Here is a 22228-nt window from a genome sequence, read left to right as displayed (position 1 = left end):
GTTGAAGTACCTTAAAAACGTCTATTTACATGTTTGATAATTCTTTAAAGAAGCGTGTTTGTGTGTGGTATGTTATGTTGGAGCCATTATATTATAGGAGGGCATTATTGTTAATTCATTTGTCCCCTGATCATTGAATAAATACACCAAGTGACCAAAAAGTAAAGAGAACAAGTAATATGCAGAGGTGGAAGAAGAGTATTTAGTGCAGTGTAGAAATAATCTGTTAGAAGTCAAATTCCTGCATTCAAAATGGTTGCAGAATTGGCGATTTCAGGCACCATATATTTTTTCATTATTATTTAAAAATGATTGGTGCATTCATGTGTTCATCAATGTAATGTTGCACTTTGTAAAGGTGGGATTTATTTGAATTTCTTGATACACTACTGGGTAGCTTAACCTATAATAATATAACATCATGTGTGTCGATTTATATTTTTTATTAATAACCTAAATCTGCAAAATAACTATTAGGTAAATATGTAAAATACATGTAGAGGAGTAAAAGTACAAAGTAGCAAATTAATGAAATAACAAAAAATAAAGTAGCTACATTTTTTAATTAAGTAGTTGAGTAAATGTACTAAGTTACATTACACCACTGCTCATATGGTGTGCATACAAAATATTTCTTCTGAATTTTTCTGATTATTTCGCACATGTTAAATTCCTATTTGTCCTTTATATTTAATCCATTCTAAGAATCCCTTGATAAACATTGTGAGTCTGTGTTGTAATTGTGTCCATGAACCGCTGGGCGAGACTCTCTCTCTTTCTCTCTCCCTCTCTCTCTGTGTGTGCGTGTGTGAATAGGAGGGGAGATGCTGGATTCGGGAGAAGGTCCGCCATTATTGGGAAGCTGAAAAAAAATAGACTTATACACACTCACACACATTTAGCCTGTAAGGGGCTAAACCTCCGAAAGGAAAATACAACGGTTTCGGACGAGCTGTTGTTCTCTGAAAAGCGGCGCTTTGAAAAAATGAAGGCAAAGCTTATGATCGCGTTTCATACGGACTCTTTTTATTTTTGACACAACAAAGGAAATAATAATTGGTCAAAACAACGTGGTGGTTGAAGCTAGAAGGAAAAAACACACCGAAACAGCGCTTTTACAACGCCTCCCCCTTTCCTCCTCGTTTCCAGCCGGGGTGAAAAGACTGGAGTTTGAACAGCATTTCTTTGCTTTTCCTGACGAGAATTTAGTTGCTTTTTCTCCTCTTCAAAGACACACACAGCTATGCATCTCGTTGTGAAAACTTCAGACTGATGGAAACGAGCACTTAATGTAGGAAGCAATGGACATATAGGCTGTTTATTTAAAACGACGGGCAATAATCGATGTCAGGGCTGTAGGGAAGTGTTTTTGTCTTTTTTTAAAGTCTTTCACCGGCTGTGAGTCGCAGAGAGAAAAGAAAGGAGTGGACGAGAGCTGGAGAGGAAAGCTATGGTATGTATGCTGCACACTATTCTCTTCTACCACTGCAAATAACACACGCGAATGGACAATTTCAAACAATGTTGAACATATATTTTTAAGGCGTTTACCCCCTGCCTTAATTGTAGCTCGTGTTACTTAGAAGTGCTGCGAAAAACAAGAAACTGGGAGTGAACCACAGTCCCCCTGAGGGCTGGTGGGATTTGAAGCCCTTAATAGTAATAATAATGATTATTCTAATGGCCGTGCATGGGTGTGTTAAATATAAAACCTGTTCTAATCTAAGCTAAGGTTGCCCTTGTGCATTTATTAAAGGAAAGTGTGAACAGCAGAAGGGAGGTCATAAAATGGATCTTGTCCAAACATTAAAAATGTTTGTACAACACCTGGAATGCATTGGTCTTGTCAGGCCTGGTGAAACAGCCCATGTATTCCATGAGTATAATGAATTTCAATTGGTAGAGGAGAAATGGGATGTTTGGGTTGGTCTAGCTGCCAAGCAACTGTTTGATGCATCATGTTTGGCTTATTCATTAATATTCTGCTCGTATCCTGGTTGACACTTAACAGTTAAATTCATTTTGAATCAGGTTTTGTGAAGTTTGAGGTTGTCTAATGCAGCTGCCTGTGCTTTTATTTGGCATTTTTAGTATAATGGTAGGCACAAACTGGTCCTAAATCAGATTTAGGTCATGGTATTACCTCTCAAACACACACCATGTTTGTCATTTGTGATTATTTTCTCACTTGTCAGATGTCCCACTAACTTTGCAAACATCAAAGCTGCATGTAGGGCTTCCTGGTGACACAGTTAAATAATGTGCGTATGCTCTGCTGGGAGGTAACTGCTCGGTTCCCGTTTAACTGGTGCCTATCTGGGACACATATTACTCAAATCTCCTTCGACAGGATATACAGTGTATGTGTAGCAGTTTTCCACCAACTAAATATCTCAGGTGAGGATATTTAACTTGACTATCAGAGTTCTTGATGTCTACCCCTCCATGCTGCAAGATAAGGTCCAAATAGATTGATAAAGGTAACCTGATGCAAACCACCAACACTACCATTTCATCTGTTATTGTGAAATAACGTGTCTCCGGTATGTCACGCTTAATCTCACTGTTGCCCTGCCAGCCACTCCCTTTATGTCCTTCCACTAGACTTTAGTACTTTGATTTCAAAAGTGATCTACCTGCCTGTGGAATAATGATTTTAGTTTGATTGTGAAAGTGAGATAAGTAGAGAAATGCCTGCAGGTTTGTGATGTGGCCTTTACACAGAGGTGTGCAGCAGCGCTGGGGCCTGCAGTGCTATGTCACTGCCAGATACCGGGACATTTTCAAAACAGGAACTGTCATTAGATAATGGATATATGGCGTTATCTTGTGGATTGTCTGTCCTTTCCGAGCAAATAGTACTCATAACCCTGTAAAACAATAATAATGCACTTTCCTTTGAAAGGTTTTTGTTCTGTTTTTCTGGATTTTCCCTTTTTAATGAGGGATTTTAGAATGAACAGTTATGCCCTGCTTAAGGGCACCTTGGCAGTCCTCTGGAGGTGAAATGTCACCTCTGCCAGTCTGTATTCCACTCTTTCCTCTGGTTCCCAAACAAAGTCCCTTCAGACTGACCTATTGCCACTCTCATTTGCTGGCTGTTCTTTGACTGACTGCTTTTCGACGAGTTTCTCTCTCTTTGATCCTAATCAACCTTATTGGGAAGACCGTGTTATGCAGAAAGTAAACACATGTACACACACTTTACTTGGCAAACAGTCTCTTTGCTCTCAGGTAAATGCATTAGCAGCTGTCAGCATTTCTGTTCTCTACCTGATTGGGCCCTTTGCAGTGCAGTCACACCTCTCCAGAAAGCCACTTTTCCCCCTAATAGCTGTGCCATTTGCCCAGGCAGCAGGCTAGCTACCAACATGCCCACTCTCCCCCGTCTGCCTGCCTCTGGCCTGCCGATCGTGTCGTGAGTCCCTGGACTAGAACATGTTCCTGGGATTAGAGGAGGGCAGGCTTTGTTTGTCAGGATGTGGGCCAGAGATGCGGATACATCCTTTGATGAGGGCATTGGAAGTGAGATTCTGTCCCATATTATGTGGGCAGAAAATCACAGGGTTTCAACATGCTTTGTAACAGAAACACTTTAGGAAAATCTACTCCTTTTATATCAAGCCTAATTCTAATAGTCCTCACTTGACTTTTTCAACATCTGACCATTAACCAAAAGAGTATGGCAACCAGAAAGTAAAGAGGCCTTCATTGCTGTAAATCTGTAATGCAAGCGGTGAGTTATTTTGATAAGTAAGAATGTGTTTCTGGCTTGTAATATCAATCAATTTGAAAATGTTACCATAACCAAATTATTTCTATGTCAATCAACCCAGGCTTTTATTTCCACAAAACGACTGTGCCGCTGAATGAAACAGTGGCCTCTGACTGGCTCATTTGCCAATTTCACATCTATCATACCTGTCAACGCAGGGTGACTCCACATGCGAAGGACAGAACATCTCCCTGCTAATCTGTGAAGGTGCCATTCACTACATGTCTTCTTTTTCTTGTATTACAGGAGAGGTTTGCTTATGAGTCAGTGTAAGCCTGTGTTTGATGGAGAAAGAAGCTAATTATAGCGGGCAGCTTTGGAGTTTGGTGGAGCAGATTACAGTCACTCTCCTCTCAATGGCTGCCTTGTTCTAGTGGCCGATTATTAGGCAGAGAGAAGTGCATTCTGGGATGATTGTATCTGAATTTCCATTAGAAAGTGTGCCTGCCTAAGTTGAACTGAGGTTCTCTTCTCTCCCCATTGCTTCAGCTCCCATGCTCGTTGCAGATGGGTCAGCTTGATATAGAGGCCTCTGTACTGTGTCCCTATTCTGCTTTAGAGCCAGTTTAACTCCAAACCCTGAATGGCGAATTATGTATGAGGGAACTGACCCCAAATCAACAATGGTGGTTGTGCCTAGCTTTCATTTGAGGTAAAAGAATGATTCAAAACTAAAATCACTAGTATTGCTATACATAAGCCCTTTTACAACAAATGGCTCACCCAAGAAGTTTGAAAGTAATTTAATTCCAATGAATCGGTAATAAAGATTGCATTTGCTCTTTATTCCAAGCCTACCCTGTTATGGTATTGCTTTTCCAATACAAATGCATTATTAATGGATAATGTTAGTGGAAAGTAAGGGCTTTAGATATGATTAATGTTTTAAATGGTCACCGTAAGGCTCTGTTGAGATAGTTTTAACTAGCCTTCATATTTCTTCCCTAAGAGAAAAAAAGACTCTGTTTGAAGCATGGTGACCATGGAGATGAAGTACCAGGATGTAAGCCACAGAGGAATGGTGACCTCTGGACGTGAGCGGCCCTGCTTTGCTTTTTCAGATACAATTACACAACAGAGGGACAAGGCTATGGTAATTTGGAAGAGCTGTGGAGAAGGAACATGAGGGGAGAAATAGGAACAGCGAGAGAGTGACACAACAAAGTAGGTAGTCAGTTAGAGGAGAAAAACAGCTACAAGAATGAGGGAGTAAAGTAAAACGCGAGCTGCCAGTTTCTGCTTCAGGCCGTGTTCCTGGTATGTGCCCTTTCAGCTTTGTGCTCAAAGATCAACCAATCAATGACAGTCATAAGTAACCCTGCTGCTTGGCTATTGGCCACAGCTGAATTCCATGACTCGGCATGTCTGTAGATAAGATGTTATGATTGAGTCACTGCCAATGAAATGAGGCCACTGCCCGGAGTTCAATAGGTTGGACTTCTGCTGCTGTAATCAGTTGCAAAAAGTTTTTACCACCGACAGTGCCAACACAATTATAACTCTGAAGTTCTCCCAAGTTATTTGGATTGTGCAAGGGACTAGTCTGAAAAGAAAAGCCTTTCATGCATAAATGCAGCCGTTACTATCTCAGGTTAAGGGTGTAATAGCCTCTGATTGTTTTCGAGTGAGTCAGTGTTTACGCTGTCTGTACTTTGGATTTTGAAAGGCTGTACACACTGGAAACCTCTCACCCTCAGGAACAAAGAGAGACGGCCCTGAAATCCACCTACACAAGTATTAAAGGATAACTTTGGGCATGTGTTAGTCTGTGGACATACGCACACTAATACAATTCCCACACTAACCCAACGCTTTTTAATTTTTGTCTTATCCTGCCGTGATGACCTATCCTCATGTCACTCGCAAGCCTCCAGGCTTCATTGCCTAAATTGGGCTGGAGTCAGGAGAAGTCCGTGTGTGTCATTGTTTGACTCTCTCTCTGGAGATTCTCCCTTTGTGGCGCCCCTGGGTTTCCTGTAGGAAGTCCACCTGCATACAGTGTGTGTTTTGGGGGGGGGGGGGGGCAGGAGAAGTGGATAGCGTGGAGGGGAGAACTGAGAGACAAAGATTCAGAGGAAAGCTACATCTGATGTCTGTACTCTCTGCACAAGCCTGCCGTCCTGAATGATGGCAGTTGCCGCAGGTGGCACTCCTTCTTCCCTTCGATAGCAGTAGTTATGACTAACTCCATACAACTTGTTGGTTCAGTTGGAAGCTCAGCAGTAAAGCAATAATGGTGCAAAGCGCTCAATGCATGCCTATCCTTTTTCATCCTTTAAAAATGAAGAGAGATATGTAGTGTGGGATTTAAGATATTGTGTTTTATGGAACATTTATTTATGATTTCCTACTGTGAAACATTTCAATAGGACCGCTTGGGCAGTCATTTTGTTTTATGCTAGATTTATAGGCTTCGTCATTGGGTATCAAGAGTCGGATTAGTTCAATTCTGAAAGCTCCTATAACAGCAACATCAGTGTGACCGAGACACTTTGTGGTTTGGGTGTTATCCAGGAAGACTGGCTGCACATGTAAGCTGCTCCTGTCAGGTGTAATATTACAATTTAGATTACAAAAACTAGCATCCTCACCTCTGCTCTCTTCCCCTTACTGTTTTGTAAACATTGTTACTCTAAGCAATAGGTTATGTGATTAACTACCCCTATTTACTTTCTCATTTCACTTTAACACATTAGCCGTAATAAGATTAGGTGTCTAGTGTTAGATGGAGCATGAATGCCTTTAGTATTTGGCAGTTTACAAACAGTATTCAGTAGCACAGAGTGAAGTGGTGGTGATATTTTAAACAATAATCCCTTTAGTGCAAGTTGTCTCTATTGGTCTAGACTTGTGCTTTTTGTCAAAATATAACCTCTGAAATATGTGCATGTTAATGCTCATGGAAAGTATTGACACAGCAGGAACATGATGTTTAGTTTGTGTTATCTCGACCTTGGTATCTTATCTATCAAGATGTCTCCTACATTATGCTTCTGCTCAGTGTCTTGACAACTTTATTGGCAGTGTTTTCGTACACCTGCAGCACAGAAAAGAGAGAGGTGGGGAGTAGGATGAAGAGGTGTTATATTTCTTATGTATCCTAATTCAAGTTGGCAGCTTTAATCACAGACTGATAAGCATTGGAGAACAAAAGAGAAGGACGGAAGCAGAGAGGAGAGAGAGAGAGGGGAAATGGTGCCCGCAGACCCAGACAACAATAAGCCCCTGAAAGTACCTCACTCGACCCTGAGCTTTTTCTTCCTATTCCCAAACTCCTCATGAGCTCCATCGATCGCTCTGGTCCCTTTTTCACATTGTCCCTGAATATTTCCATTTTTGTGTATTTATCTCCCCATGGCTTCTCCCATGTCTCATAAAAATCTGTCCTTGGAGCACAGTGCAAAGTTACTGTCAGCTGTGGTTAAGGACACAGGAAGGCCATCACCTTGTCACTAGATGTTTGTCTCAGATGCCACTTCAGGGGACTCTAGCCACCACTGTGTTGGCCTTTGGCATCTTCCCAGTGAACATGTGCTGACACGGGCTCTCTTCTACAAATATAAGGACACACAAAACCCTTGTTTTTGACAAGGGACATTTTTCACAATGTTGTGATTAGGTATTCTTTACTTGAAGCTTGCCCCAGGCATTTTAACATTAGCAAATAATTAGGTGGCTTTTATTGTTAAGTATTCATTGTTGATGCTACTCAAATTTTAAAGTTTGAACACCATGGTCTGAAAAAGTCTGTACACTACTCTAAACGCACACAGGCACACACAGTATAACCAACAGTGGCTGACCCCTCCTCACCCTCATAACATAACTGTCAGAGTGGATCTGGCAGTTATGCTGCTGTGTGACAGTGAACATCATATCCTCTTTAAGGTGAGAAGATAAGGTGGCTGTTCATAGCCATTTGTTATCACAGGCAGCGAGCCCCCGACACCTCTACATCCCTTATCTGGCCCGGTCCCAGTTTTCTGGCCTCAGCTAGGGCTCATGCAAGCCCATGGCTGATGAGTAAGCACTGCTCAGCCTGCAGATGTCTTGGCCTGCCGTTATCGATCGCAGCGCCACCGCCTGTCATCCAGCCACCACTTAGCTAATGATGTCCATACTATTGTCTCACGGCTGGGAAAATGGCCATAAAACAGCAAGCGGCGACTAACCGCGGCGTCGGGGGCGAAAGATTGATTTTACAGATAGAGGCACACCCAAAGCAACCTGAGCCAAATGTTACTGTGTTATATCTGAGGATGGTAGCACTGTCATTCTTTCTGTCTACCATCCCTTTTCTTTCTGTTGTTGGCCGTCTTTATTGTGGTGCTGGTTGGTCCACCTGCAAAAAAAAATACAGACAACGATTTCTGCCTGTCTGCCATTGTCTGTGTTGGCCTGGCTTCGACCTTGTTACTGTTGTGAAGAAAACAGCAATTTTTTTTGTGTTAAAAAATACTCTCAGTGATGAATCAGTGTTTGAATGCTTAAATCTAGAAGCAATTAGAAAAAGGCTGCTATGAATGCTACAGAGATGTTTGAATACACTTCTATTTCCAATGTGCCATTTTAGAGGCTCGTAAATAGATTTAGCTATTGGGTTGGGTTGGGGTGACATGGGTCATTTCTCTTCTCAGTGCCATAATTTCCCAGGATGCAGTTGGGGCCCCAAGGTCCATAGCTCTTATGTCAGAGTTCATATCCTGTTGCAGTTCTCCACCAGCTCCTGAGCATCCACTATTTTGTAACATTCCTGATGAGAACTGGAGAGCTGTGTCTCAATTTAAGTGCAGCTTTTTAACATTCAAATGTATTTCATTCTCTTATCTCAGTTAAAGATTTGCTAAATCACGTTGCAGTCAGCTTATCACTGAATAAACAGCCAAGGTCACACTCTCCTATTACTGTAAGAGTGTGAAATTGTGTATCCTATTGTTTGTGTTCACGAGTCACAAAAGTGAGACATTTTAGAATGAAAACAGTCTCACAATAGTTTCTGCTGAGGTTTTTGTTTGTGTATCCCCACAAACCACAAACCTGAGTCTGTACCATTCATGCTGCCTTTCTTTTTGTTGCAATGCTGACTTCAATGTATGTAGGTATTGAAGATTAAAGAAAGGGAAACAAGTGTGAAGAATGTAAACATTTCTAGAAGTTGTTTTTGGTTTGAGGGTTGTTCAGGGAGAGGACAGCCTCCCCACACCACGGCTCGTATTAGTCACAGTCAACGGACAGAAGAGAATGCAGACCTTTTTGCCCAATGAGGGAAAAGGTCGTTGGGAATGCAGTTTGTCAGGTCAGGACGAGCTGGGCCTGTTGTTGCATAAATCCATGTGACTGCCAGAAAGAAAATGAGATGAAGAAAGGTAAACCTCTGCTGGAACGATCTCTGGTGAAACATGATTATCAAAACATTGGCAGACCATTAGCATTGTCATCATTATTGAATGTTAATCTTAGTTACAGTGTCCATTCATTCTTAGATCCCTTATCTCTACTGTGATGCCAGAGTTTGAATTACTATAGTGGGTTAGGAGAAAAAGAGGGGAGCCAGAATCATTTCCTTCACTTAGATTAATGTTTATATTCTGCTATTTTTACAGGTAGACGTGGTCTTTATAAATCAAGTGTGTAGGTGTAGTTCACCATCGCAAGTTATGAAAACAAAAATTGACATCCATTAAAGCACTACAGCTTTTTAGTTAATAATTTCCATACATTTAGATGACTTTGACGGACAGATTTCAACACAATGCTCATTATTGTGGAACATAGGCGCTGACCTTTTTTCTCAGCTTACAATGACAAGTCACAACACTAACGTTTGTTTTTTGCAACAACAGGTTGTGCTTACAGAACAAACGTTCATTCTAACTGATTACTTTCCTTATTAATATCCAAATAAAAGCACAATGAACAAAATGCAAGTAGCTCAGATATCTGCTTAAATGATCAGAGTAATCCAGCCTTTCATAGGGTTTCCTGCAATTTCTGACAGGTAATTATTAACAAAAATATATATAAAATATCAAGGACATACTTTAATAAACTTAAGCATAAAACTCTATAATAATTTTCCAGTTAAAGACTGACTAAGCCTGTCTGATTTGACTGTTGAATGTCCCATGTTCTCTCACTAACTCAACTTCTTGGTCTGATCAATTTTGTAGCGGACACAACTGGCTTAAGCTCCCAGCACATAAACTGTCTGAGAGATAAACAGACACATTGTTCATTGCCTAGATTTGTCCCCATTCACCATAGTTGCGGATTAATTGAACAAAATAAAGTTCATCCAAAATAAAACGTTGCCCATTTTGGAACATGTGAACTCAGGCTTATGGCCTCCATAACTATCTAGCCTATAGTCCAGCCAAAAACATATTTGATACATGTGGTGGTTATTATATCTGTGGTATTGTCAAGAATAACCATTAGGGACTCTAAAACAAAGTCACTGCTAGTAAACACAGACAATTAGTGACAAATGTTGCTTAAGAAGAGTGACTTGTTTGAGTTGATAAGTGGGAACCCATTGTACTTTCTTGTATTGTGTATTAGCTGACAGCGCTGAGGGCCTTGTATTAAGCATACAGTATCTTTAAGGAGTTCAGTGAGATAAGCAATATAATACGTCATGTTTTAAAACAAAGCTAGGTCTTGTTTGGAACATGTCCTTGGAATTGTGCTTTTCCACCGTTTTTATAATCTTTGAGATTCACTGTGAAAGCAGTAATTGGCAATTACCTTGCCTTTTATGAGTTTCCCGGCAACCTCTGCCAGAAACGACACCAACACTGTCATTAATAGGATGTTGATGCTTCCATTATTTCTACAACCTGCTGTTTGTACTATACATCCAACTTGTTAGAGGAAAGAAAAAGTATAAGAGATTCGGAATAGCAAGACTTCATAGAAAAAGTTAGTGAAGAAGTTAGTGTGGTCATTTAACATCTTGCCAAGGACAACAGTTGAAAATTAGCCGGCTGGCTAGGGCTGTGCGATTATGGCAAAAATCATTATCACGATTATTTTGGTCAATAATTGATATCACGATTATTAAATACGATTATTCATTGACTTTGAAAACGTCAATTTATTGAACTTTAAAACAAATTAAAATAATAATTTGAACAGTATCTGTTTAACTGTTGATTACCCTGAACGTATAATTCAACTGAAAAACCAATAAATAAAATAAATGATACATTTATATTTACATTTAAATAAATAATATCAAAATACCAATAAAAAAGATCAACAAATATTTTGGAGCGCACTTCAACAAGCTACTAAACATATATAAATATGATAAATAAATTAGACTATAAAATAAATTAGATCAAATATGTTGCACTGCACTGTCACAACCTAGCAAAGCAAAATCGATTATGTTGTTTTTGCAATTGTGGCAGCCAAAATCGTAATTGCGATTTAAAAAAAAAGATTAATTGCACAGCCCTACTGCTGGCTAATACTGGCTCATTTACAGCAATGTGGATTAATGTGCACGGTCCTTTAAATAAACAAACAAACAAATAGAAAATAATAAAATAAAAAGGTATATTACAGCCACTAGCTTAGGTGTTGCCATAAGCATGTCAGTGACATTTGAGTTATGCTGTTTTGATTGCAGGACACTTCTTATTTGTTTGCTGTCTGGTAAAACGATGCAAAAAACCCTTGGGGGTCTTGTGAGGTTGGTCGGCAGCTGTAAATAGAAGGACGGGAAGCTGTGATGGCAGAGAGAGGGAAGGAACAGCTCACTGTTGTTCTACTTTGTTTTTTTTACATTTCGGCACTGAAGAGGTAGACACAGGATGTCAATGTTTAGGGCTGTATTAACAAGAAGAGTGCAGTGGTCAGTGTGTATGCATGGATACAAATGGAGCTATGTGTTACGACGCAAAGGTAAAAATTCAAATTGGGATTCATCCGTATTTCTTCTTATTTTTCTCCTCCAGAATGTCCTTGTTATTGCTATTTGAGATTTGCTTTCATGCTGTGGAAGGTCACCAGGAGAGGTTGTTTTAGTGCACGCTGGGTCGTTGACTTATTCAGAGGGCCTATATTGTTCAACATCGTGTGCGTAACATGGTTGTGAGAGTGTGTTAGGCGGTGCTCTCGGGTCTCCCTGACGATGTACCATGGTAAACAACTCCTACCGCCTGCACAGCTGGGGCACACTCCACAGGCCTCTGCAGTGCATAGAGAGGGATGGGGAGGAGGTAGAGAGAGAGAGAGAGAGAGAGAGGGAGGAAGGAGAAGGGGAGAGCGGCTGGACCGACACAACAGAGGAATGCTGTGAGGGCCTTCAGGGAAGGATACAAACTACAAAAAGGCACAAGCAAGCATAGAGGAAACAAGGGTAGAAAAACAGATTATAAATGACAAATCCCAAGCAGTGCTAGCTGCTGTATCCCGAGGGTGGGAAAATGCAACAGTAATAGCTCCAATCCAATCTCCTGTATGTATTCAGCCACATGTGTGTGCATCTATGTTAGTTCATGAGGCCTCCCTTAATACAACAGACAGGAAATGTCCCCCCTCCCCTCCTGTGTCCTCCCTTCATCCTTTGCCCTGTGCTCGCTGCTCGCTGCTGATTGGCTGGGGGGAACGCGAGGGATGAGGTTGTGTCGTCTAATCTGCCAGCAGATCGCCACTGATGGGCCTGTGTAGAATGGCTTTAGTAAATTACTGTTCCAGGGAAGGGCAAATCCCTTCTATCAGATAGCAGCTCTCTCTTCATCTCTCCCTCCTTTCCAAGTCCCGCACTCTCATCACTACATCAGTCAGGCTTTGACTTTATCTCTTCATCACTACCTTGCTCTCCCCCTTCTCCTCTCTGTAGCTGTTGGCCTCTACTTCTCCGTCTTTAACTTTGTTCTCTCTTTCATTGGTTCTTCTGTGTTATGCAAATAACTCATGTTATGCCCTTATTTGTGTATCTGCCATAAACCTGTTTTTCTCCGCCCATTGCCCGCCGATAGGAGTGAATGAGATGAATTGGTGTCAAAGAGAGACGCTCTGTAGATTTTGCTCTCAGGCTACGTGCACAACATCAGCACATAACCGTTTGCATGTGTGGACAGTTTCCTCAATCCCCTGGTGTGTACGTGCATCTTAACAAGATGGGCCAGTTTTGAGGGCGGCCATCTTGCCTTGCCTATGTTGAAATCACCAAAGAGATTGTACTGTTCATCCTCCCTCAGTAGCTGGAGAGTAGTGTTTGTGGATTAAAGGGAATTGCTTTTTTGTATGTGGTTTTATTTTTTGCATTCCTGTGTCACAATAGATATAATTTAACCGAGGCAGGAATAAAGAAGATTAAGGAGTGAGATGCCAGCGGATACTGACAAAGAAGGGATTGTTTTTGTATACCTGTAAGCCTGAGGTGGGGAATGTTGCCTGGTATGGAAAGCCAAACTCCCAGTGACCTCCTGTGTTTTGTTAAAGCTTCCTCCAACTCCTCCTCAGTCACATAAAACAAGTTTCCCTGCGCTGACATATGGCAGCCTGACATGTCTGATGTTTCACAACGCTTCTATCAATGTGACTACACTCCAGCCCGATAATTAGCAGGTGGTGTGTAAGAAGCCGTGTAAAAGTCACACACCTTTTAATTGCTGTGTTGAAGTGTCTCACCAAACAAGATATACAATAACCCTAGCCAGCAGGAACATGTATTTGGTAAAGGTGGTTGTTGCCGTTGTAACAGTTTTCATAATGACGTGTGTGTGTGTGTTCACTTCCTGAGCAGTCTGACTGTTTTGAGTCATATACTGGTTTAGATCATGTTCGAAATAAGATCTTCACAAAAAACATTAGGAATCTTGTTTTTCATATCCCTTTATACAGATAACATGATCCAGGTGTTTTGATCATGCGAGATATTTCAACATTTTGTATTTTCTATAATGACTGAGTTTCCTTTGCAGCTGAAGGGGGGGGGGGGTGTCGAATAATCGATTAATATTCGCCAGGGCTGTCCGATTTTCGATTTTGATCATGGTCAGTTTCTGGCATCCCTAATCCATATGTATATTCTTTTATGCGTGCGTGCGTGCGTGCGGTCAACAAAAATTGTCCTTCTCCAGCTCACTCCCCCTCCATCTATCACAAAGTGCGCAGGTAAAAGCAACCGGATATAACCGCAAACATCACCACACAAATCCTTTGACACGCCCACCACCTATAGTGACTCAAAAACATGTACCGTAATAAACACAGAAAAAATACTTCAAATGTGGCTCCTACACCATCTATAACCATAACTCCTGCCAAAGCCCTAGCATATGAACCTTGAATGAATCTACGAATCACCTAGTAGTTTTAGATATTTACCTGAACCACATTGGGTGAATGTTGGTGAACACTCTGATAATGAGCATGCAGTGCCTAACTCTGGCTGGTTCACCAATACTGATTAGAATGACAGGAGCACAGTTGTTTGGTGAGCCCCACCCTTCTTTATCGACTCTCTCCCCCTGCAGTCTGAGAGGAAGCCTCTGCTCTCCACACGTGCTCTCTTTCCCCCTGTCTTTCTCCACAGCCCACACGGCTATCGCTGCGGCTGCTAGCTATCCAGCTCGCGCCAATGTTAGAGCCTCTAATCTCTCCAGCATAAAGGCCATGCAAAGGGAATTTATGTTAGCCTGCCACGGGAAGAAAAGGAGAAGCGGAGAATCGTTTGAGCAGGTTGACAGATAAGGCTCTTGTGCGTTCTGTGTGGTGCTTTTTAAGCCATGTTAAGCTGCTTAATTAGACATAATCTACAGACCCCAGACTGAGGCGGAACTAATGAAGTTAAAAGACTCAAATCCCATCCTACCATCACACTCTCCTATATACTCCACACCATCTCTCGTGCCTCTCTGTCTCGTTACTATGGCCTCCTCTCTGCTGCCATCAGTCTCTCCTCCTCGCAGCACACTCTGCCCTCTCTTCCTCCTTACCATCCCACTCTTTCCTTTTATTACCATTATTGTCTTGCGTCACACCCAGATGTTTTTTTCTATTCAACCTTCAAACATGCTATACTGACATTGTGCTTTCCTTTATGATTGTTTCTGCAGAACAGTACACATATTCTAGCACAAGTGATATGACGAATGTTGAACCACAGAAATTGATGTTATAATCATTAGTATTACGGTAGGTGTATTAAAGCATTTCACAAACCATGTTAAACGTGCCACCACTCTGTCTGCCTTTTAATCTTAGTGCTAATGAGTGTTAAGTGGCATATTGTCTCAAAAGATCATTGATTTCAAATTAAACTTGGTGACAACGTGAGACATTTAAAGGAATGAGTATGAGTGTGAGTTGAGAAGATTGATGCCACTCAACAGAGAATCCGCTAGCATGGTTCTTTCACAACACATTAAATCTTATGCGTGTAATCCGGACAAAAAATGAACGATTAGCTTTGATTTTACAGGGGCTTAAGGCAAGAAACAGTGACTTCCTGGGGTCTCGGCTGGTTGTTTGACTATTTCACAATGACCCCAAGTTAACAGGGAGTAACTGTAGGAAAGAATCCTCACATAATCCACTGCAAAACTACTACTTGGCAATCTAATGATGGGTACGGATCTTCTCGTCCAACTCTCCTTGAAAGAAAGAATACGAAAAATGTCGAGCTGTAATTATAAATACTTATTATGAATATTCTGTTGGCTGATTTCTCTTTTTTTGTAACACTTGGTTCTGCATCCTACCGCTGCAGACTAGGTTCCTCTTCGAAACATAGTCATAATGAGAGAAAGGTACTCCGACAGCTACATAAAACTGAGTCAGGAGTCTCACACTCTGAACAACACATATAGACATTAGGATATGTAAAACAATACCAGTGGTCAATCCTTTTAATGTTTTAGACATTTTAGGAAACACCCAGTAATCGAGCTTTAGCTTAACAGAGAGGTTCATTTAGCTACAGTTTTGTGATGCAATTCCTAAAAAGCAAGGCACATAAAACAATATGATAAGGGCTTTTTTGAGGTAAGGCACTAATTGCTGTAGAATTCAAAGGGTTGAAGCCAGACGGAGAACCTGGGGGAATCAGCGGGTGTTACAACAAGTTACTTGGCAGTCTGCTCTCTTTTAGCACATTTCCATCTTTGCAGCAGTTCTGCTCCCACAATCCTCCCTGCCCTTGTTCTTAAGCCTTCCCTCTTCCTTTTGCACTAAGAAGAGAATGTGTTTCTCATGTCAGTACAACACTTCCCTTCCCTAATCCCTCCATGAGGCAAATCTGTGCCGTGACCATGGGTATGAATACTTTATCTCATAGGTGGATGAGTGATTCCAACTTTTTTGCCTCGCTTACAATACGCTTTGTTCATACACCCACTCTTGATGTGGGCCCTCCTGTTGTTGCTGTGGCATGTTTACATATCTCTCCTATCGCTGCATCTTGCAGGACCGGCTTCTTTGTTGTGTTTTGAGTTCTCCCTGAAGCTGAACAGCAGTTATTTACCTCCACAGAGAAAGCTGGCTGGCACGCTTGCATGTAAACGCTCATCCTCTGTCCAGGAGGAGATTGCAGCTGACCATTGTTGGGTTTCATCATCGTCATGAATGCACTGCTTCACCGGTGATGGCCTGTCAGTGAATTTTCTTCACCCCATTATCTCTCTGCCTCTCCCTTATGCCCTCCTTTAGCCCTCCTTCCCATCTTGAGTTTACCTGGAGTGGTTACGGCCTTTTGTACTGTCAAACTCATTCTCTTCACTATGTCCAAATGTACACACAGACTCAACCTTTAGAATTAAAATGACTTTCGGCGGTTATCATCATTTTGTCCTGTGCATATTTATTCTCTTCAACCTTTCCTCAAATCCTGCTGCTCTCCACTCCAGTGTGACCCAGTATCCTGGTGGTGTTGAGTGGATGTGAGGGCTGCTGCATTCTGGTCTTGCTTGATTAGCCAGTGTGTGATGCTTTGGGCGGCTTTTGTTTTGTTGCTGAATGGGCTGTTCCACTGAGAACGCAGCAGACGACGAGGAAGGAGGGGATGGAGAGGAGAAAGGTGGAGTGAAAAAGGAAAAGAAGAAGGATACTGGAGGGGGAAAAAAAGATAAAAGCTATAGGATATAAAAGGAGAGGTGGGAGTAGATAAATGAAACGGGAGAAAAGGCTTGAGCAGAAGGGGAAAGCGAAAATGAAGAGAGGACGGTGGTGCAGAGGCAGAAAGAAATGACCTCTCCTCCTGAAGAGAGGGGAGATAACTGTGAGTGTTTAGAAATGCTGAGGTGGACAGAAGCCATATCTTCCACCAACACAGCACCTGCTAGTCGGCCTGCCCCCTCCCATTCATTGACCGACTTTCTATTGTGTGCTTATGTGTGTTCTGCCTGTGGATGGTGTGTGTGTGTATATCTGTGTATACACATTATTATGCATACAGGTAGTGTACCATTTTTGGTTTTGCCCATAAGATCGCAGCCCAAGATATTATGCTCTAAACATGTTAATTCTCAGACAAAGACAAATCCCTGAATTCCTGCACTGCACCACCTTAATACATGAATGCATTAATAGCTTTTATGGTAGAATATGGGAGGCGGTCTGTGCAGTAGTTTCTCTCTTCTGCAGATTTTCTATAGATCTCTGTGATCAGATGCACAGTTCTTTTGGTCAAATTATATTCTCTGATTGTCCAATAATCCACTTGGTCGTGGGTAATTGAAAAATACCAAACGGTACTGACCATATTGAAGGGCTGAAAGATTTGATGTAACTCAAAATAGATTTTCTAAAGCCATCTTTCTGACCAATATTGCAATTTATTTGATCATAAGTTCCTATGAATTAAACTGGAGACCTATTTGTGGTCAACATAAAAATAGAACACACGTAATGCTGCCGTTATCTGCTCTTCTACTTCTTAAGCGAACATTGGCTTTAAATGCAGAGGACAAGCTGCTTCACATCAATGTTTTTTTTGTGACTGTTCCTAAAAGTTTTAAGAGGCAGACACTCACAACTCTCGTTACAAAATGTCCGTCAGTAATACATGACAGGCACCACGTAACCACGTATTAGCTATGTAATTGATGTAACAATCACTGATAACATTTTTTCAGAAAAAGACATGCTATTCTGTTTTAACAATGACAAAATGGTCTTTTGCCAAGCATAAATACCCCAGTATCTTTTGTTGTTTTGCCAACTCGCACAATTAACAATAATTGGCTACATCTGAGGACTTTTGCGATGACAGTTTTCTTTGTAGCCGGTGAAATAATTGGCATAAACATTCTTTTGCTTGTTAAGCCGCTGTTAATTATGTTGGTTATAATTAAAATTGTGGCTCTTGCTGAAAGAAAATTGCTCTCTTTCAATTTGTTATTTGGTTTAAAATCAATATAATCATTGTGTTCTACCTTATTTTTTATCGTTCCCTTGATAAAAGGCACGGGCTTTAGTGTAATACAGACATCTATACATGAACCCTGAATATTCTCAGCTGCTCTTCTAACTTAGTTCATTCCACCCTGTTACATTTCTGAGGACCAGACTCCATGTTACCTAGGCTGATGTAGGGGGATGATGAGACACCACAAAGATACAGGGGATTTTTTTTTTTATCCATTTTAGTAGGAAAATAAACACTTTTTTTGTGCTGTCCAGGCCTTTTGTCTGGTAATGTTTTTGTGTGAGAGAGTGTGCGTGTAACTCCTGTGCCAGTGTGTGTTGTGTTTTCTGGAAGCAGGCTGTGTTGTAGATGGAATAAAGCCCACTTTGAGTGTTGACAGTATTGGCTTGTCAGTGCTGACGCGGTGGATGAATGCGGAGTACTGTGGGCTACAATGGGGAGGCAGATCGGGAATGTTTTCTTGTACAGGATGTGCCTGAATTCTACAAATCTGTCTCTGATAAATTCAAGGTTGTACACTAAAATGAAAATATGACAACGATAAGCCCCCTTGAGCTCCTTCTTTGCCATCTCGGAGCCTGACTTCCTCTTTTATTGCCTGTCTCTTCTCACTTTCGCTTATTCCTCTGTCCTATAAGTGATTCTTGTTTGCTCCTTCCTCTTATTTTCCTTTTTCCTAGAAACCCCCTTGCTTTCATATTTTGTAGCTCTATGTTTCCTTTCCTCCCTTTAAAAAAATGTTCTGTTTAATAGAGTATTGGAGGGACACACGCATTCATTCACACACCAGCGAAATACTGAAATAAAGAAGCCCCTTATCTCTCCTACCAGAGACACTTCGTTCATGTGCTCGCATGCAGATGAATAATATATGTGGATAAAAGCGCGTACACACACTCACACAAGCAACCAAATGGTGGTGGTGGTGATTCTGACATGAGCTGTTGTATGCTCTGTGCTTTTTGTAACACAACTTGTGTGTGTGTGTGCTCTGTTCACTGCTGTCACTGTGGAAGGATGTAGAGTCTCCAAGGGCATGGTGATGAATGGGAGTGTTGTCACCAGTCAGTCAGGTCCAGCTCCCTTTTGTGCTGCCTTTTATGCTGCATGTTCTCCTATTATACCACACGTGCCGCATGTGTGGCGGGTACGAGCGTGGGTGTGTTTTGTGTTAATGTGGCTTGAATTAAACAATTGTTATTTGAGAAGGTGTGTGAACAAGGTGTTAACACATAGGACATTTGAGTGATGTGTACAAGCCATGTGTCCTCATCTTTGTCTGCAACATGACATGCACCTGTGGGGACTTCACACCAGACACACATCTTTCTATCTCGAAACCAATCGGCCGTCGGTCCTAGAACGATAAGCCTCTGGGGGCAAGGGGGCAATAGTTCATGGATTTCTGTGTAGCCTGTGGAGATCCAATTCAAGCCTTCTTTTTCTGTGCACCGCTCATTATTTAAAGACTAAAAAGCGACTTGATGTTTGAGAATGGAGTATGGTTTAACAGAAGATGTCGTCCTGTTCACGGGCAACTTTTAGGCTAATAAAAATTGAAATTGTTATCAGACAATAGCCGATGGGATCCAATTATATATATTTTGGCTAAAACCAAAACCTTTCCTCTTGCCTGTTTTCTTTTATCTGAGAGATAATACACCCCCTGCATCAGATAGAATAGCTTAATTTGCCTAGATAAGTATGTGAGTGTGTGCCTTTGGCTTGCAGTTGGTAAGAAGTGGTGTCTCCTGTGCCAGTATGTAGATATGTCGGTGTGTGAGTAGTGGGCTCAAAGAAAATGCTGTCAAAGCAGAAGCTGAATAATTTGCCTACAGATGCATTTGTGATACGGTGACGTGTGCGCATACATTTGCCTTCCAGTTGACTTGCCTACTATGTATGCTTAACAGATAGCTTGCGATATCAGAAAACCCACACATGAGTGTGGAGGTCTCTCTTTCCCACTGTTCTATACAGGGATACTGGGTACCACTGGGATCTCTTTGAGAAGACAAGTCTGCAGACTACACACACACTACAGTACACTCACTTGTATGTGGGGAGTTGTAGAAAATCTATTCCCTTCGTCTGCCCTATGCAGATACATCAGGTTCAGTGGTGTGGAGGCAGGTAGTTCTGTGATGCAAGCAGTGAATATAGATCCTTATGGGATTACTCTGGCCGTATTTTGAAAAGAACACTTGTGATTGCTTTTGTGACTATTTTAATCACTAACCACATACTACACATATTCACACTTAAGTCACGTTTACATATAGTTCTCTCAGGAATACACTATCGAGGCTAAATGTTAATGTGAGTCCAAAAGTAAGCCATATGTCCAAATGTGATGTATGAGCTTAACAAAACTAATTCAAGCAAATCAAATTCATTCATTTGTCAAAATATGTTTTACAATTGTGGATTCAGAAAACTGCAACAGTTGGACATTTAAACCATGGCTAACCAATTGACAGTGTGAGGGACAACAATGGGGGATATGGTTGCTGTTGGGGTTTGACTAATCTAAGAAATCCTGCTTCTCAGTTTAGAGAGTCAGGTTTTTCAGGATGGCACCATCTTGGCTTTTTACTGTACATTTTCCCGCGTCTCAGCAGTTTGGTGATGTGGTCAGAGCTGTTGCATTCTGCATCCAAGGAAATACATACAGTTGCCCGTAACACCAGGGACAATAATTTAAATGGAAGCTTACGCTAAGAGCTCGAAATGGAAACTGTGTCCTTGTAATGGTTTCAAAGATAGACAATGGGAGTATAGCATGACTTTGCATTAATGGTTGGGTTTATGGTCTGGGATGCATCAGTTTAAGTGTCTAGGGGCAATATGTTTTGAATGATGCTGTGTAGAGTTAAAGTCCAGTTTAGTGAAGCTCTTGATCCATGTTTTTTCATGACCTATAGAGGTATACTTACAGAGTATTTGAAAATACAATCATACAGAGCCTCCCAACAGTGTTTAGGTTGAATGCTATGTATGATTCAGATGTTCTGCTCTTTGGTCATATGGCACATGATGTATAGAGTCATGATGTCATGAAGTCCTCTGTGCTTTGTCCTACAGTCCAAACTGTCGCTAGAAATCAGGTTGACCCTAATTGTGTTTATCTTGTTAAAATGGCAGAACACATATTTGCAGTGCTGCAATGCCACATACATAGGACTGGCATTCTAAGGTTTTTGTGCATGCTTCAAGGTCTTTCAATACCCTGTTAATGTCATTGGATTTGAACCTACCTGACACATTACAGTTCAGGATATATAAACTTCAAACCACTGTTGGTTTTATTACTTTGTTAATTTCCAAAAATGTCAGAGAAAGGAGTCAAACCAAACCTAAGTAATTTAGCAATTGATGATAACAAAATTACAGCAGGGACTTTACGTTATTGTTTGACACGGGGACACACACTGTCTCTCACCTCCATGTGCTCGTTCAGGCATCTAAATGGAAATCTGACTGGAGGTAAACATTTCATTGTGTAGAGCAGCCCAGCAAACAGTCAGCCTGACAGGCCAGTTAACAGGGAGATGAAGGGATAGGGTTTAATAGGCAGCAAAGAAAGATTAGTAGATTTATTTAAGCAGGGCACTATTTACCAGTATGGACAATTTCAGATTGTGTTCAAATTGGCATTTGCTGTTCCTCGAGGTGTCATTTATTTTTAAATTCTGATGATTTAATTCTGCTCATTTATTGCCATACTCCTCTGATTGTGCCAAGAGTTTGATTTAGTCTCTATCATATGTTGTTTCTATTGAGGCAAGGGCCTCACTTGAAAACCTAAACATCAGAGTGGATTGTGGGATGGGAGCCAGGAGCCGTCTGCTGCTGCTGCCAATGAAGGATTTTAAAGGTTATTGGATGCTAGGAGCTAATATGTATTTACACTGTTTTAAATCAATGTTGTTTATGGATAGAAAAGTTGGAGAAATGTTTCTGACTGCTGTGTAGACTTTTCTAAATACATATTTTCTCTATAATAAAGTTGTGAATAGCCGTAAGTGCAGGACTCTGTGTGACTCAGCTCGTCACTTTCTTTCACTTCC

General features: G+C 41.2%; 1 protein-coding gene across 1 annotated transcript in view; it reads left to right on the top strand.

Moving 5' to 3' along the window:
- Positions 1–790: 790 nt before the first annotated feature.
- arhgap35a (Rho GTPase activating protein 35a) overlaps positions 791–22228 on the top strand; it is a 59841-nt gene continuing 38403 nt past the window's right edge. The window contains 1 exon segment of the mRNA XM_034115305.1: positions 791–1453. The gene's annotated coding sequence lies outside the window, so the exon portion shown is untranslated.

Source organism: Trematomus bernacchii, unplaced genomic scaffold (assembly GCF_902827165.1).
Source record: "Trematomus bernacchii unplaced genomic scaffold, fTreBer1.1, whole genome shotgun sequence".
NCBI lineage: Eukaryota > Metazoa > Chordata > Actinopteri > Perciformes > Nototheniidae > Trematomus > Trematomus bernacchii.
This window is presented reverse-complemented; position numbering and strand designations above follow the sequence as displayed.